Genomic DNA, 18,460 nt, shown 5'->3' with positions numbered 1-18,460 from the left:
CATAAATTTTGAACTAATTCCTCTTTTAATGGCACTCAATAACTAAGTGTTGCCCTAATTTCACCTTTATGAGCTATGGTTTTAAGTCAAGTAGAAAATGTGCATGCTACTTTTGGAAATAAAAATCTAGTTCATTTTGATACTTGAAAAAAAAAAAGCATTCTTTTTACTTTGCCGTAATGGGAGCATAATAATCAAAAAAGCATTATGATTGGGATTTTTTCTGCAAGCGCATAGATCATTTAAGTAATAATAGAGATTAAAAAGTCTAAATGTTGATCCCATGATAATTAGTTAAAGAGGTTCTTAGCCTAAATACCTTTTGTCCCTACACTTTATTTAAAGTTGGCTCAATCGAAAGGTTGACGTGAAACTAAGCTAACTAGGAAAGTAAAATCAAACAATGCATAAAGCTTAATTCTAGTAGGAAAAGAACTTACAATAGATGAACTAATTAAAGTATAAAAATCATTAAAACATAGCTAAAATAGATTGCAATGAACTCATCATGAATTAAATGCAAATCTAATCTAAGAAACAAAAATAACAATAGTAAAAATCAACAAAAACAGTAGCTAAAGGAAGTAAACCAAAAGAACTAACTTTAACTAACTATTGACTTTCAACAAGAAAAACATCTAGAAAATTCTTAAGAAATGACCAAACGAGTTGGAAACTTAAAAAATGGAACATAAATGAAGATCAAATCAAAATTTAAATTACAATTGAAATAATAAAAAACCGTTATTGAAATTGCATGCTGGAAACTATCTTTTCTTGGATGAAAATTTAGATATAGAGTTCTCTAAAGGGAATGAACTTGAACTAAGCTAGAACAACATAGATCTATAGATTTAATACCTAGATCAACAAAGAAATTGCATAAGACAATTGAAATCCAAGTTCAATGAACTAAAATCCAAACCGAGTACAATAATAGGAAAAACAAAGTAGTTACAAGAAAATTAGCCAAATATAATTTAAATGCATGAATTTAAATGCAATCAAATGAAATTTAACAAGTTAATTGATGAATTAAACAATGTAAAGTGAAGAAATTGCAAACCAAACACCCATCTAGGAGAAAAGCAACATGAAATGCTATCACTCACTCAAACTCTAGCTCACCTTTTGGATTCAACTAAAACTTTGAAATGTTTTTTGGAATTGTGTGGAATGAATTTGAATGCAATTTTTTCTAGAATTGTAGAACAATGAATCAAGAACCCACAAAAAATTCTTGGATTGAAACAAGTAAGATTTGATTAAGATTCAATGGAAAAACCGCAGCTAGGTCAAAAACATGAATTGCCAAACAGATTTGAGAAACAAATGAAATTGCTTCAACTTGAACTTTAAAACTTAAAGATCTTGAACTTTAATTGAAAAAATCTTAAAGTGCATAAAAAATAAAGGCAAGGAAAGTAAATTTTGCTGAAAAATAAATGTAATTTTCTCTCAAACAACCCTCTAAAACACATGGAGGAAACTATTTAGAGAGAAAAGAAAGTAAATGAAAGGAAAAGAAAACAACATAAAACTAGCTAAGTATCCCTATGGCTGGCCACTCTTCCCTATTTATAGGCAAAAGTAAGATGGTTCAACCAATGAAAATGTAGGCTCAATTGCCTCATTTTCTAGATCTTTCTATCTTAACTAACTTACACCCTTAGCTCACTTGATTGCTTCTTCTTACTTTCACTTTAAGCTTTCTTCTCTTGATCTTTAAACTCCAAAAAGTCAATATTATGTCTAATTAGAAGCCTTCAAATGGCCAGCTAAACAGCTCTAATTGGCCTCTCTTTGAATCTCCAAATGAAGCCACAAGATCTTGATCACATGGCTAATGTATCAAATAGCCTTGGTTGAATTTTACTCCCTAGTTTTGGTCTCAATTGTAACTAATTTCTCTTTTAATTTGATGCCAAATACAAACCATTTAATGGAAAATTTATGCATGAAAAATTCTAAAAAATTCTAAAAAATTATCAATTCCAAAGAATGTTTCAAACTACACTAATGCACATATTACCTTTCTAGCACTTGTGAAAATTCTACAAGGTAATAATACACTAATGAACTAAGCAAAACATTTCCAAATGAAAATTAAGAGGAATAAGGCTTGATGCAAAGTTTAATTGAGTTCAAATAAGCTAATCAAATAATAAAAAAGAAAGGGTAAGGAAAACTCATATATTAGCAATGTAGCACAAACACACTGGTTTTAGTTTTTCATGGCTTTGTGCACCAAATTTCCTCCAAAATGAGTCTAGAAGCTCCAAATTTCTTTCATTCTCATATTTTCACCTACACATTGAATATTTATGCATTTAAGAGTATTTTTGTCAAATTTCTCAAGGAATAAGCCAATATTCAAGAGGAATAGCACTAAAATGAGATAAGAAAATGCTAAAATTTTAGAGTAATCAAATTGTTGCATTATAATCTAGATATAATGCATGTAGAAAAAATGTTTGTGATAATGTTTTACAGATTTTATTAAATATGGAGAGGAAGACTAAGGATAATTTGAATGAATGTCTAAACTTGTAAGCATTGGGTATACGAAAAGAATTACATCCAAAAAAAGACGGAGGTGGTAGACTTCATAAACCTCATACATGCTATTAGATGTCAAAAAAAAGAGAAAGATATTTTTTAAAAAGTATCAAAGTCCCTGATGGTTACTCTTCAAATATCTTTCAATGTGTCAATCTCAAAGATTACAAAATTTTACCTTTAAAAAGTCACATTTGCCACATATTGATTGAGGAGTTTCTTGAACTTGCATTGCCTGGGCTTTTTCCTAGGGATGTGACCATGGTTGTGGTTAAATTAGGTTAATTTTTCAAGTCATTATGTGCTTAAGTTCTCCAAGTAGACGAGTTTGAGTAGCTCTGGTCTAAGATTGTGCTCACTTTTTGTCAATTGAGGAAGATTTTCACTCCTTCAATTTTTATCATCGTGGTATATTTGGGGGTTCATTTGGCTAAAGAGCCAAAAATTATAAGACATGTTTATTATAGATGGATGTATCCAGTTGGCAAGCAATTAAAAAAGTACTAAAGTATTATAAGAAAACAATCAATTATGGGCTGGTTATAGTGGATATCCTTAAGTTTTAGAAGAATATTTTGATGCTAGTTCAATTATTAATATGGAATACCATGTTTCTATAAGCAGGTGGATCTTTGTACTTGGTAGGAGTGCCATTTCTTAGGGTTCTAAGAAACAAACATGTATAATGGATTCCATCATGACAATCGAGTTTATTGCGTTGGTTATAGCAGCTAAAGAAGCAGAATGGCTAAAAAATTTGTTACATGAAGTGCCTTTATGTTCTAAACTAATTTCTCTAATTTCTACCTGATGTGATAGTGAAGCAACTTTAGCAAAGGTATACAGCTAAATATATATATATGAAAAGTCTAGACATATTGGATTGAGACATAGTTATGTTTAACAATTAACTTCATTTGGAGTGATCACTATAAACTATATGAGGTCAAGTCAAAATTTGGTGGATTTTTAAACCAAAAGTCTTACTAGAGGATTAATAAAAAAGACTTTACTAGGGATGGGACTCCATGTCATAAGTTAAAGTTATCCATGATAAAAACTTGACTCAACACTTGATATAACATTTTAAGTTCAATGAGACAAAGTATATTATTTATATGTGACTGGTAGCACTATAATAAAATATATAATTCACTATAAGAAAATGAAAGATTAGGGGCAATTTTGTAGTGGCGTTTCACTTACAAACATCGTTAGCTTTCATGTTTTTATATAACCTAAGATGTTTATTATCAAAACGCTACTAAATATTCAAATAGCGGCATTATTACTTATAAACGTCATTAAAGACAAAAATTAACGGCGTTTATCGACTAAAACACCTTGAATAATCCTTTCTTAAAAAATTAAAGTGATTATTGAAGGTATTTTTTTGTAGAAAACGCCTTCAATAATCCTCTTATAAAAAATGGATAGGGGATTATTAAAGGTATTTTTGGTAGACAATGCTTTGAATAATCCTTTCATAAAAAATAGAAGGGATTATTGAAGGCATTTTCTGTAAAAAGATACCTTCAATAATTTTCTAAAAAATTGTAAAAGATTATTGAAGACGTTTTTGGTCAAAAAATCTTTAATAAATCTCCTTATCAATAAATCTACCAACAATGGAGTAGTATTGTCGATTAGAGTATACGGTCGTTAACTATAAGGTCGTAGGTTCAACTCCTCTTTTTAGTAAACGCCTTTAATAATCGTCTCTAATTTTTTAGGGGAATTATTGAATGCGTTTTTTGTCAGAAACGTCTTTAATAATCCTTCAAAAAAACTTAAAAAATATTGAAGAGAATGATTGAACCTACAACCTTATGATTAATGACCGTATGCTTTAACCAATAACACTATTCCATTTTTGGTAGATTCATTGACAAAGAGATTTATTGAAGGCGTTTTTTACTAAAAACGCTTTCAATAATCTTTTACAATTTTTAAAGGGGATTATTGAAGGTGTTTCTAGCAGAAAACACTAATGCCTTCAATCATCGCTTCTATTTTTTATGAGCAGATTATTCGAGGTATTTTTGTCTGAAACACCTTTAATAATCTCTCATAAAAAATTGAAGGAGATTATTAAAGGTGTTTTGTGCAAAAACACCTTCAATAATCCTCTCATAAAAAAGGAAAGGGATTATTGAAGGTATTTTTTTGTAGAAAACGCATTTAATAATCCCCTCTAAAAAATTGGAGGAGTTTATTGAAGGTATTTTTTATCAAAAAATGCTATCAAGAATCCCTTTTAAAAAATTGGAGGGGATTATTAAAAGCGTTTTTAGCCAAAAACACTTTCAATAATCTTCTCATCAAAATTTAAGGGGATTATTGAATGCCTTTTTTGCCTGAAACACCTTCAATAATTCACTTTAAAAAATTAAAAGAAATTATGAAATGCATTTTTTTTTGCAGAAAACGCCTTCAATAATCCTCTCTAAAAAATTTAAGAGGATTATTGAAAGTGTTTTTTTGCTTAAAATGCCTTCAATAATCATTTTTACAAATAGTGGTATTTTTTTAAAGTAAATGTTGTTATTGTGAAAAATGGTACAGCTAAAATTTTTTTCCAAAATTGAAACCCTCTCTTTTTTCTTTGTAATTTTTTTTCTTTCCTCAGTTTTTTTCTTAGAAGAGAATGGCGAGAAAGAAAATTCAAATCAAGAAGATTGACAATGTAGCAATAAGGCAGGTGACTTTCTTAAAAAAAAAGACGAAGACTTTTTAAGAAAGCTCATGAGCTTTCCACTTTTTGTAATACTGAGATAGCTCTTCTAGTCTTTTCAGCCACTAGAAAGCTCTTTGAGTACTCCAGCACAAGGTTGCTCTCACTTATCTCATATCTATATGTGAATGCTTTACATTGATTCTAACTCTATCTCTACTGGTTTAATATAAAAATCTTTGCTTGCTGTTCGATTTAATGTGTTGAATGTGCTTAGGTGAGTGTGAGAGAAAGCGAGAAACATAATTGTTTTAAAAAAAGATTTTTCAAATCAAGAGAACTGTATAAAAGTATAAATTCATGATAACTGAATGTACTTGAATCTTATATTCTATTACAAAAAGAACTTTTTTTAATAATTTGTCAGAAACTAAGGGGTTTTAGGCGATGGTTTCACATGAATGTCTATCTAATATTTGTTGATGGTTGTTCGTACTTTCTTGAAGCTTGTTTAAGCCATATTTTATGACTAATCAACTGTCTTATAAGAAGTTTATACTTTCCATATATCTTTGCTAGTGTAACTTAGAGCACAAACTGATATTTTACCTTTCATTTTTCTTGTCAGAACTTGATTTGCTATCATTTTCATTTTCTTTCCAACCAAACAACTTTTAATTTCAATTTTCTTAATTGAATCTTGTTACAATTTTAGGTTTCCTAGATTCTTTTTGAATGTTCTTTAAGGTTTTCATAATGAAATTTACAAATTTTTATGATTTTCTTTTCAAATTCTATAAAATTCACATTGAACTCAAATCTGGTTTCAAAATTGCACACTTGACCTATCTTTAGTCTTTTGATCAAGTGAATTCTAGCTTGATTTACTTCAAAAAGTTTTTTCTAGATTCCTAGTTCATAAAGCTATAATCCAATAAAAACTCAGGGTCAAATTCCATCTTTACAAGTACAGTTAATTCTTCAAAATTAAAGCTGAATCCAAAAGGTAGAAATGATCCATGCATGAGAACTTGATGAATGATGATCCTCTCTTCTTCTAGGTGTTCGATTTGATTCTCTCATATTTTACATTCTTAGTTTTAAATGTTTACTCATTATTTTTTAATTGATTGCATTATTTTCATGAATTCATTTGGTGTTTGGATAGATTTAGTTGTTAATGCTCTGTTTTTCTCTATTTTGAGTATCACTTGAGTTGCTAGTTTATTAAGTTGGTTTTTCTCTATTTTGTTACCATTTTCTTGTTGAATTTTGTAGCAAACTTGATTGATGAATTGTTTGTTAGCTCATTTCAAGTTCATTTTCATTATAAGCTTATAGACCTAATTTTTTCTTTCATCAACTCAGTGAGTTTCGGTTGAATTTCACTTTATATTTTAGTTGTTTCTAGTTAATTCTTGTATTTTCTTGCACTTTTTGTTCTTCGAATCAGTTTTCCTTTCCGTTCCTTAATTGATATTTTCAATTTCAGTTTATGATCACTTGTTTTAGCATCAATTAGATGTAGATCAATTAATTCACATTTGGTTACAAGTTAGTTGTTAGTTGCAGTTTTGTGTTCTTTCATTACATTGTGTGATTTTTCTTCAACTTTTGATTTTCAAATTGATTTCTCATAATGTTTTTTTATAGATCTTTGAAATTCCAACTTGTTTTGAAGAAAATTTAAAGGAACAAAAATGAAAATTCAAATTTAATATATTGGTTTTGAGATGCATTCTATTTCAATTATATGTGTGTTTAGGTTTGGAGTTGGATTTGTTTTGATCCAATTGCTTTAAAGTTTGGGCTACTATACTTGCAATGTTGATAACTTATCTGTATAAGAATTTTCTTTATTTAATGTATCCTAAAGTTGATATGTGTTAAGATACTCTTACTTGTTTATTTGAATGAAGATCTAAATGTGACCAAAAAGTTATTTTATCCCAAAAGTCAAGGAATTTTGGCTTTTTCCATAAATTGGTATGATTGAAAAAGGTAAAAAAAAGATGTTCTAGCTTCAGGCTTTTAATGTTGAAACAAGAAATTAAGTTAATTGTTTTAGTATGACCCATTATAAAAAAAGTTAGTTTTAGGGTTTAATCTAATTATTTTATCACACCTATAAATCACAGTCATCTTGCTATTAACTATTGAGTTTGGGAGTTATATGCAACGTGCCCTTTGTGTTTATATCTCTTTCAATTAGAAACTTTTTTGTTGATGTCATCCCCTTGAATCTTATTCTTCTTTTACTTTTGTATCATAAAACAGCATGGCTAGCAATCTTTTACATGTGTATGTCAATTAGATATGCACTCGAATGTGTTTACAATAGAATAGTAAGTTTTTTTTCTAGCTTTTTTACAGGTATTTGTTAAACTGATCTCTTTAATTCCTTCCTAGTTTAAGAATAAAAGAACCATCCTTATTTTAAATATGCCAAGTTTTACTATTGTCCATATTTTGTGATGCTCTATGCTCTGCCCATATGTTAATCTAAGATAACTAGCTAACAAGTTGGCAGTCATTTAAATTGGCATTTTGCATTGTAGGTGGAAACCATTGTGATGGTTCCATTTGCTATTTTGGATTTTATTATGAAGCCTTTACAATTGAAAGGTGCATACTATAGGCCTATCAACTTGGATTGGTCTTTTATACTTTTTCCAATTACTTTCTGATGATTCCATGATACATTTTTTACTACTACTAAGTCAAAAAAAGCATTGATCTCGATAGACATAGCTATACCATTAGTTCAAGGTGCAGCATAGTTGATTTATCCATTACACAATTTGCATTTCCCTCTTAAAACTTTATTGTGTGGTCATTTTATTTTGAAAGATTGGTTTATTTCCCTCTTAAAGCATTTGAATACATTTATTTCTACGAATTTATTTACGAGCTGAAAATATGATTTGAAATGGTTTATCTTATAAACTTCATGGAATTAAATATTCTTTATCTTTTTCCAATGCAATCAAATATGAACTTGATTGAAGATTTATCTCCCAGCCTTTTGTATATTCTCCTTCCCTCAAATTATATGGCACTACATTTCAAGTCTAGCAATTTTATAATGAAATATGCAAAATGGAAGAACTATCATTATAAAAGGTATTGTCGTGAAATGCACTCAGAGAGGGACTGTACATCATTTTACCTTGTGTATTTATCTTGATCATTGGCCAAAAAATATATCTTAGTTTATTGCTTTGGTTAAATTTGTTTTTCTACTTTTTTTGCATGTATGTAACAATGAGATCTTGTATATCTTCCCTGATTTTATCTTACATTACAAATTTTATGGTACTTTTTATAGCTTACCCAATGACATTTTTCAATCATGATGAAACATGAAGTTATGGAGAAGATAAATGAAATGTACTGTGATGCATTTCTAACAGCACATTTTGAGGTTCCTAGAGAAATGTTCTTTTTAGCAATTGAAGCTAAGATGAGGAATGGGCATTGTAGGCTCCATTCAAAGCAAGTGCGACTCCTTCCATAGAGTCCGTTGATGGGCAAAAGGAAAACAAATACAAAGTGAAATGTTATTGTATGTATTAAACTCTGTGTTACATGCATATTAGAACAAATTATGTCTTTAGATATTTAAATATTTATAATATTCAATTTATGAATTTAAATTCATTTTTATTTCTTTTAATAATTTTTATTTAATTATAATAAATATTAAAAGAAAATTAACAAAAAGTAAAATTTTTATTTAACGACATTTGTATTTAAAAATACCACTAAATGCTAAATTTAGTAATGTTTGTATCAGAAAACGTCATTAAATCTAGTGACGTTTTTACTATAAACGTCACTATTTTTAGCATTTAACGATATTTTTAAACACAAACGCCGCTAAATTAGTGACATTTTTTTATACAAACATCACCAAAATAATGGTATTTTTCTTATAAAAATATCACTAAAGTAGCGGCGTCTCAAAGATATAAACGCTGCTAAAATTACTGCGTTTTTTAGATGCAAATGTCGCTAATATATAGTTACATTTTCTAGATATAAACACTGCTAATATAGTGACGTTTTATAAAAAATACTATTATTTTTTGTGAAACGTGTATAGTTGGTACTCTGACTGGCATTTTTTGCAAAACGTTGTAAATCTTTTAGTGCTGTTTATAAACGTCGCTAAACATTAAAAAAAAAAAAGCCACTAAAAACCTAAACCCTTATAGTTATTCCATCCTAGAAAAAGTGCTAGATACCTTTAATGGTAAAGGAATGATGAGTAATATACTCTTAATAAACCCATAATATAAATATGTTAAAGTGTTAAAGTTACAAGAATACTTTTAATGAATACTTCCTATGTGAGTGTAAAGTATAGCCGCTTCTAAAAGCTCAAGATCTTGATTGTAAAAGCACTTATAAAAAGAGAATGCAAACACATAACAATAAAAGTGTAATTGGATACCAAGTATTCATTGGGTGTTAAAATCATTATGTGAGATAAGTTCAATTAATCAAATGGAATAGCTTATTCAAAGTATAGTCTACCATACAATTTTGATTAACTTTAACTTGTTTTCACTAAATGAATGTTCAAATCAAAAGATATTTTCATTTATGCAATTGATTTCTAATATTATCATAAATCGAGATTATTTTGAAAATAGTTGGAGATTATTAGAGATTTTCAAAATAAAGTATAGAAGTAATCCCATATTGGAAAAGGAAAAGATAAGACAACCATTTAAATTAAGAGTAGAAATCCAAATGTAGTTGGATTTAAATTGCTAAAGCACAAAGATGGACCTTGGATTTGGATTTTCAAGTTTGGTTGGTCTTGCATTAGTTAAATAATTAATATTTATTGATATTTAAAAATGACACTTTGTAGTTGTAGTGCATTAAAAAATTATTATTTTTGTTAAAATTTTAATTGTAATCAAGTGTGGATAATAAACTTTATTCAAAACAGTCAAATTATAAATGGTTTATATTTGTTCAACATAAATAATTAAGTCTATTTAAATAAGACAAATTATGTCTATTCAAAATAGACAATTTTTTTTGTAAAATTCAAAAGACAATTTAAATATAAAACTCCTATAGTTTTTTGAAGATATAGAACAAAAACAACTTGCAAAACTCTCTCTCTTTGTTCAAATTATCTTTAGATTTCTTTTATAAAGTTTTGTTGCAAAAATTTTTTTATAAAAGTGAGTGATCTTATAATTCGTAGTTAATTGATTTCATCAGTACAAACACCTTCCTCTTTTGACCCAAATTTAACACTTCTTTTTGAGGAATATCAGCAACTTTATATATACAAAAACAGATGAAGCAAGGGAAAATATGGAACCTTGCTATAGTTTTCAAGAAATAAAAAGGATAAAACAATTCCTATCACCCAAGGTGATGCTGACTAGAGAATTTTCAGTATAGCTACTAATTAGGTAGCAGTTTCACCAATTTATCATTTTTATTTAAGGATCAATTTATATAATTTATTTTTTTATATTTGTAATCATTATTTTTAATAAATTCAAAAAAATTTATTAAAACTTTTTTTTATGTTTACGTATCACTCTCATTTTTTAAAATATATTAAAATAAAAAATTAAAAAAATAAAACTTAAAAATTTTTATATTATGTAAATTAATCCTTTCTCTTATATATATACCAAAACCAAAAAGAAAAATGACAACAATGGGTCAGATCTGCTACCAATCAGATGGCAGTTTCAAGAATAACTTACTAATTAAAAACCAAGAAAATAAAATAAACTCCTAGAAACTCCATAATAAAAACTCATCAAAACCTTAACCCTTAGGCGAAGGAATTAAAATTTTCAATCTGCCCTTGCACATGAAAATAAAAATAAAATCCTAAGTTGCTAGTTCTAATACCATAAATATGAAAGCAATAGAGTTTCTTCTTCCATGGTTGTATCACTTCCTCAATTCAAAAACCTAGTTGACCTCATATTGTTTAAACCCTTGGTCGTTAGATTTTTTTTCTATTTTCTGCACAATGTAGTTTGCTGATTAGGAGGATGAATTCCAATGGGTTGTTAGTCGGTTTCGAGGGAAGAAATTATTGTACAATTCTGAAGAAACATTGGTGAGCAGGCTTTGAGGCAGATCAAGGATGCTGTCAGATTAAGGCTTCATTTGCTTTCAACTGAAGCCCAGTGAGATCCAATTGAAGCATACGATTGCACTAATGAAGTGTTTTGATAACAAAGGCCAATGCATTTCATGCTTTTTGACTGCAATGGAAGCTTAAAAACTGATTGGACCTTAAAGATCCAGTGAAAATATTCCACTCTTATTGCAGCATTCTTTCTTTTTTTACCCATGCTCCTCGTCCTTTTTCCATTTCTACCTTTAGAACCAGTGTAAGGACAAAAATACCCCTATCACTTGTAGCCATTTTGTGTCTTTCTAATTATTTATTTGTTTTTTGATTATTTTAGTTTTCTTTTTATTTAAATATTTTAAATAATATTATTATAATTATTTAATTAATCATTTATATAATTATTTAATAAATTAATAAATAAATAAATACCCAAAAATATTTTTAAAAAATCAATTTTTAATCGTAAAACATTATTATTATTTTTTAATAAATTTATTATTTGTTATTAAAATTAACTTATAAATGTAAAAAATATATTAAAAATTTAATTATATACCCATCATTGATTCTAATCTCACTTATACAATAATTAATCTTATCACTATATAATTAATCTCATTTTTGCTATTATATTCAATCTCACTTAAATTAATTTTACTACTTATTTAAATGAAATTAGCTCAATCAAAGGATATTGCTTTTGATCATGCTAATAAAGAGTTATCTGTCAGATCCCATCTAAGTATAGATAATTTTGTATTGTTTGAAACTATCATTTGGTAGCAGTGTTTTACTGCTTGTTGGATAAAGAAATGACTACTTATCAAAAAAAAAAAAAAAAACAGAAGTAAAGAGGCATAAAAACCCTTTGGATATCAGTGTCTACATGATACGAGAAAGGTTAATAACATCTCCAACGGAAGAGTCCTTGCCTTTTCTATTCTTTAGGGCCTTGCCCTTGGCCAGGTCTTGACTCTCCCTGACTAAGTACATTCAATCTAGCAGGCTAGATGGCCTGTTTCGCCCCAAAGTCTTGGACATTTTGGTTTAGATTGAAGCCCCTTCACGAATTGAAGAGCCAGTCCTCTTCCATCATATCAAAAAGTCCTGGGAGAACTACAAAGGATGGCCTTCACATACTCGCGTATGGGGATATGTTGAGCAAGTAGATGAAACGAAATCCCACATTTGGGATGTAAGACATCAATTAATTTTAGCTTACAGAAATAATCTGCAAAGAAACCACAAATTCTGGCTGAGCAAAATCCAAGACCAAAAACAAAAAAATTAAGTTTACAATAACCAGAAAATACGACTCAAGAATATATATATATAACAAGTTTTCCCAGAAAGAATCATTTTCCCGCATCACCACAGATTTCTTATTGGAATTATAAATAGTAAGGAATTCAGAAAGTCCAAAGGCAACTGGCTCAGCACAAACACCTTATCACAACAAACATCATCCTACTACCAACCCCAAGAGAAGCAGTAGCAGCCGTAAGTCCGGCCTTTGTGTCATCATGGCCAGTCCCATCACAGTCACAGACTGTAAAAAAGAATTTAAAAAGACGAACCACGAAAAACGTTAATAGGAGAATCAATAGCTAAATTTGGAGCATATATGTTTAAATTCGAGCTTCAAACCTCGATATGTAGCGAAACAGACCAAAAAGAGTAAAGAAATGGTACTGCGCACCGGTGCCTTCGGTTTGCTGGGGCAAACTAAAGTTAAGAATGATGCCATGCTGTAGGGTTTATTCGTATTTGGAGGGAACCGAAACTCATAGAGTAGAGGTGGTGTCCTATATACAGGCCAAGGGCCGAGTAGCCTTCCAAAGCCAGCTCGCTACCATTTGGAAATGAAGGAAAAAGACCCATTCCATTAAAAAAAACATTTCGGGCCATTGGGCTTAACTTTGAGTCCAAAGCCCATGGCTAACTTTTCGAAAGATATCTGATAATGTGCAAAATTATTAGGTTTCACACCTTTTTGTAACTTTTCCTAAAACTAATATTTTAAAAAATCCACTATCATAGTTAATAATATTTTAAATAAATATGATAATTCATATTATTTTAATTAAATTTGATAATTTATATATTTATATCGTATTTATTTTATATTAAAAAATATAAAATATAAAAATTATCATTTTTTTGTTACATTAAAAAGATAAAACTTTAATATAAGTCAGAAAAAAAGAGGAAATTTGATTCAAAATCAGATCTTTAATATCTCTTCAAGCGTCTTTAACCATTAAACTAAAGACTTGGAAACAAAATTATCATATCAAATTCATATCAACATGTCAACAAAATATACATTTTTTATCTTTATCAAATCCATATACAATTCTTTTATTAAAATTTTAAAACATATCACTTTCGTATCTTTTTTCATATCCCATCACCATATTATGTTTAAAATTCACAAATCTAATTTTAATACTTATTATATGCTTAAAATTTTCAAGTCAATTTAATATTTATATCACAAGAATATTTTATGTTACTCTTTCCGTTTCAAAATATTTATCATATATTGACTTTCACGAAGTTTATGAAAAAACATTGACTTTAATGTATTTAATATTAAATTTTAAAAATTTTTTATTAAATTAAAGATTTTTAATTTTTAATGTCAAAAAAATAATATATATATAATTTTAAAATATAAAAAGTAAAAATTTTAGATGTTCAAAAAAAGAAATAAAGACATAATTTTGAAACATCTTAAAGAAAAAATGAACAAAAAAAAAACGGAATAGAGGGAGTATAATATACATTTAACAATTGAAATGTTTATATTATTAAAAATATAACTATGCATTTTTAATTAATCTAAGAATTGAATTAAAAAAAAAAAAATCATATAGAAAATATGAAGAGTAAAAAATTCATCAAGTTATACACAATCTAGACCCTAACCCAAACTCAGCCCAACAAGTGACCTGATTTTTTTTCTTTATGACTTTCCCTTTTGAATTTGAAGAAAATTATCTTTTGTTTTCCACTTTCCTTTTGGTGGAAAGGAAAAGTACGAAGTAAAGAAAAAGTTGTTATCTAATGATTGAACTATATAACATATGCTAGTATTACGTAACTCAAACCATTATATTAAAATATTTTCTTTTCTTACCCATTTCTAAACCTTGTACAAGATGTCCACATCTGGCAGACACTACACTAAACTTTGAACATACATCTTCCCGCATAAATGTTAAGTCAAACTTCAAAAATCTTACGATGTAGTGAACAATCACTTGACTCACGGTCCGCTTAGTAGAATCTACTAAACTGCCCAAGGTTCATGTTCGGGACAATTAGATTACGCAAAAACTTTGTAATCTTCTCCGTAAATAAACATCGGCCCTTTTTACTTGACGGGAAAGGTCTCTTCCAGGTGTGCTTATCGTACTCTGTTGTTAGTTTTTCGGTTCGTTCATGTTTGCACTTTAGACAAACTTGGTTCCTTCTGTAATTCAAGAAATCACATCTGCAAAGCACATTTTACTTGCAAATAAATATTATCAATCTTCCAATCAAAAAATGAACTTTAGTGGGAGACACAGAGACGTATCAAGGGCATTCCCCTTCTCCAGGATTTAACTGTCTCTCGGGCCTTGCCTCTTGGCAACGTAAACACTTCCTATTACTAGCAAAATTCATAAATCCACACCTGCATGCACAAAATCAAAATTACAAAGAACAGATCAAACTTCAAAAATTAGCAGACCAGAAAAAAGTTAATCCCCCCCCCCCCCCCTTACGAAAAAAAAAAAAAAAGAACATCAAATCTCTCTAGATCCATGACAAATCCGGTTCCAGTATATATACTAGTAGTGAATCTATGCATGTCAGCAATAAAGTAAGAAAAAGGACTTGATAGCACCCTTGTTTTTAGGTTTAAGGAGTAACTTCAATATTTTCAGAGCATATGGACTAGAATGAACATTTTCATAGAGCATGATGACCAGATTTTCCATTAACCCGACAAGAAAATTGGTAATGTGGTTTACAGGGAACCCTTCACCAAAACAACCAAAAGCATGCCATGCAGCAGTCTAACACAACATCCACATGCATCTTTCAATCCAACTGGACATGTATGTTTTCTGAAACTAGCAGCAGAACAAGTAACTCGAGTAACTTGATGGAGCAAATAGATTGACTGGACCAAAAACTTCAAATATTGACAGCTTCAATTTCTTTCTTTCTTTCTTTCTTTGTTTTCTTTTGGATAATTAGATAGCATCAATTTCAGTAAATCTAATTCCGAATATTAACAAGGATGATCTTTAATATGGGACTGCAAACAGTAAAAATTCTATTTAATAGAATGATACTGAAGAAATGAATATTCTTGAAAATTAGAAGGGCTTCTTAGCAGCATAATTCGGAAAGCAACTTAATCTGGGCAGTTCTAATAATCCAATCTCCTTTCTTCATTTGAACAGCATTCATACGAACCTTCTTTGGACCCTCTGCTTTGCACCTTAAGCACCATACATTTCTAGAAAAGTTCATGAAATTGCACCTGCAACATAAAAAGCAATGAATGGAGTGGCTGGAATCAATAAGCAGTTCTGAAAGTTATCAGAAAAATAATTTCCACCCATTTTATTGGACCATAATTTGTAACTCTAAGGCCTGCATGTCCAACGTATTAATTAACCACCTAGGATACAAGAAATTTGATAACTTCATTCCTTCATTTCAACATATGTACATCCACAGACTATTTTTACGTATATTAAGTAAACTCTCACATTATTATGAAATCTGAACCAAAAAAGAGGAAAGTGCATAACAATGTATTATAGTGATAAAGATGAGTTTCTCACCCATTGAACATTGATAAGGATCAACTAGTATCCTTGGGAAGCATTAAATATTAGATGCTGACAGCAAGGAAGACAAATGCAAACTTACTCAGAGCAGATTCAATCTCCATCATTTCAGTTTCAACACCACCAACATTTTTGGGGCCATATTCTTTGCATTTTAGGCATTGCAGATTTTTAGAAAAGTTCAAAAAGTTACATTTGCAATTAGCAAGCAAAACCGGTTTGCAACTATGAAACTGCAGATTTTTAGAAAAGTTCAAAAAGTTACATCTGCAATTAGCAAGCAAAACGGGTTTATAACTATGAAACTGCATGCAGAGATTTTAGAACAAAAAACGTAGGTGAATAAAGTTATATGGCTAACAAGAAAGCAGAACTTTAAATTAGAACATCTTTCAGTAAGTTATACTTTCATCAGTTCATCCCTTTTCCAACAATGGCACATTGCTCAATGCCCATTGCATTCATGATGCTGTGGTATAGGCATTGTAAACCAGAGAGACTTTAAATCTCATTCATATTTAATATTCCATTTTGGTTGAATTAGGGCTATTAAAGATTTCTTTTCTCTCAAGAACCTAAATTACTATATGTTGTTGCCTCTTCATTCACGTAAAGCAAATGTTTCAAAGTAATCAAATCATGAAGGAAATATCCATTCACTTTCTATTCAACAACATCTAGAGAAATAACCTCGATGGCAAAGAAGCTTCATATAAAACTTACTTGGGACACATCCAGTCTCCTCTCTTCATTTCAACATTTTTAAACTCTTTGTCATCATTGCCACTAGAGGTTTTCTCCTTTAGAGGAGGAGCTCCAGCAGCAGGCGTAGGAAGTTCACTCAATTTTGTTGAGTCCGAAAGCAGATTCCTTGCAGATACATCAATATGCTCTCTGCCAGGAGGCTTCTCTCCCCCTGAAATAACAAGGGGATCAAGGACATAGGATAATAATATAGGCAGAATGTCCACAGTACGAGCAGCTACTTCTGATTCCTTTAGTATCACAGAAGCTCCATCACAAGAACCACGCAGATTGCAAGTACTACAAACCTACAAAAACTGTTTCAGTCAGACCATCACTCAGTTTCTATAGACCTGGGCAGTTGGCAGCAAATGTGCCTTTCCAAACATGAAGTAGGTTTTCCAAGACACAGAAGCGCTTGAAAACCAAATAAATTGACTAACCACAAAATTAACATACGAAGAACATATTTCTTGTGTTGTTGAATAAACTGTTAAAAAATTTCGTACTAAATGGAAAGCAACATACATTCCCTTCATCGAGTTGAACACAGGCTTGCAAACTTTTAGCTGAATACAACGCTTTTCGTAAAAGATTAGGACATCCACTCCCAACAACTGTTTCAATATCATTGGTAGACAACAATCTGCATTAAACGGAAACAGTGATGGTCAAATTTGTGACCATGTAAATTATATGTCAATTTATTGCTATAAAACAGATAGCGTCCACTACCACTTAAACAATCTTCAGAGTTGTACTCTTTTTAAACTTTCCAGCAACTTAAGCACAGTTATACTCTTCCATTTCACTAGATAAGAACTAAGACTACGTTTATTATTCGTTTACTCTTTAATTGAATTAATTTAGAAGAGAAATGGAAGTGGCAGTAGGCTAACGATAGCAAAGTCCAAAAAGAAAGAACCCATTACTTGAAAGGATCAAAACGGTTACGACTCACAAGCAAAGCTAAGGCAAGCATCTTTCACAAAATTCATGTCCTTGTAATCAGTGACAGCATCGGAAATGGCAGCATTATTAGGTTCAAATAAGCAACCCTTCGACTTTAATCTGTTAACGAAAGTGACCCATTCGGGCCAAGGGAAGTGTAGCGGTGGAAGCGGGAGGAGGAGGGGAAGGGCTTGGAGGGGAGAACCTGCAGGGTAAAAGAAAGAAATAGGGATTGGCGGGCACGGATGAGGGAGGCGCTGAAGAGTAAGAACCTTCAAGCGGACTTTTTTTTTTTTTGGCAGACTATAAGGAAGAGACACAGATTTGAAATATGCCCATTAAAATCAGTTTAGAGAAGCGGGACTCGAAGTTTTGGAGATTGTTAATATGGGGTAACTTTTCCCTTTTTATCTTTATATATATATATAGATAGTAAACTATAAGGAAGAGACAGATTTGAAATGTGTCCATAAAAATCGGTTTAGTGAAGCGGGACTCAAGGTTTTGGAGATCGTAAATATGGGGTTAACCTTTCCTTTATATATATTT

The 18,460-nt window shown here is 30.0% G+C and overlaps 2 long non-coding RNA genes and 1 other non-coding gene across 3 annotated transcripts; all 3 read right to left on the bottom strand.

Moving 5' to 3' along the window:
- Window positions 1–12,533: 12,533 nt before the first annotated feature.
- LOC149516797 (uncharacterized) lies at window positions 12,534–13,150 on the bottom strand. The gene is made up of 2 exons (XR_016345394.1): window positions 13,011–13,150; window positions 12,534–12,912 (listed from the first exon to the last, which is right to left on the bottom strand). It is a non-coding gene; the product is annotated as an uncharacterized LOC149516797 (long non-coding RNA).
- Window positions 12,792–12,893, bottom strand: LOC149516798 (small nucleolar RNA snoR113). The gene has a single exon (XR_016345432.1). It is a non-coding gene; the product is annotated as a small nucleolar RNA snoR113 (small nucleolar RNA).
- Window positions 13,151–15,778: 2,628 nt separating the features above from the next.
- Window positions 15,779–18,202, bottom strand: LOC111303220 (uncharacterized). The gene is made up of 3 exons (XR_016345393.1): window positions 17,893–18,202; window positions 16,940–17,606; window positions 15,779–15,903 (listed from the first exon to the last, which is right to left on the bottom strand). It is a non-coding gene; the product is annotated as an uncharacterized LOC111303220 (long non-coding RNA).
- Between the last annotated feature and the right edge of the window lie 258 nt (window positions 18,203–18,460).

Source organism: Durio zibethinus, chromosome 9, assembly GCF_047325235.1.
Source record: "Durio zibethinus cultivar Kanyao isolate XHJ-2024 chromosome 9, ASM4732523v1, whole genome shotgun sequence".
Classification (NCBI taxonomy): domain Eukaryota; kingdom Viridiplantae; phylum Streptophyta; class Magnoliopsida; order Malvales; family Malvaceae; genus Durio; species Durio zibethinus.
This window is presented reverse-complemented; position numbering and strand designations above follow the sequence as displayed.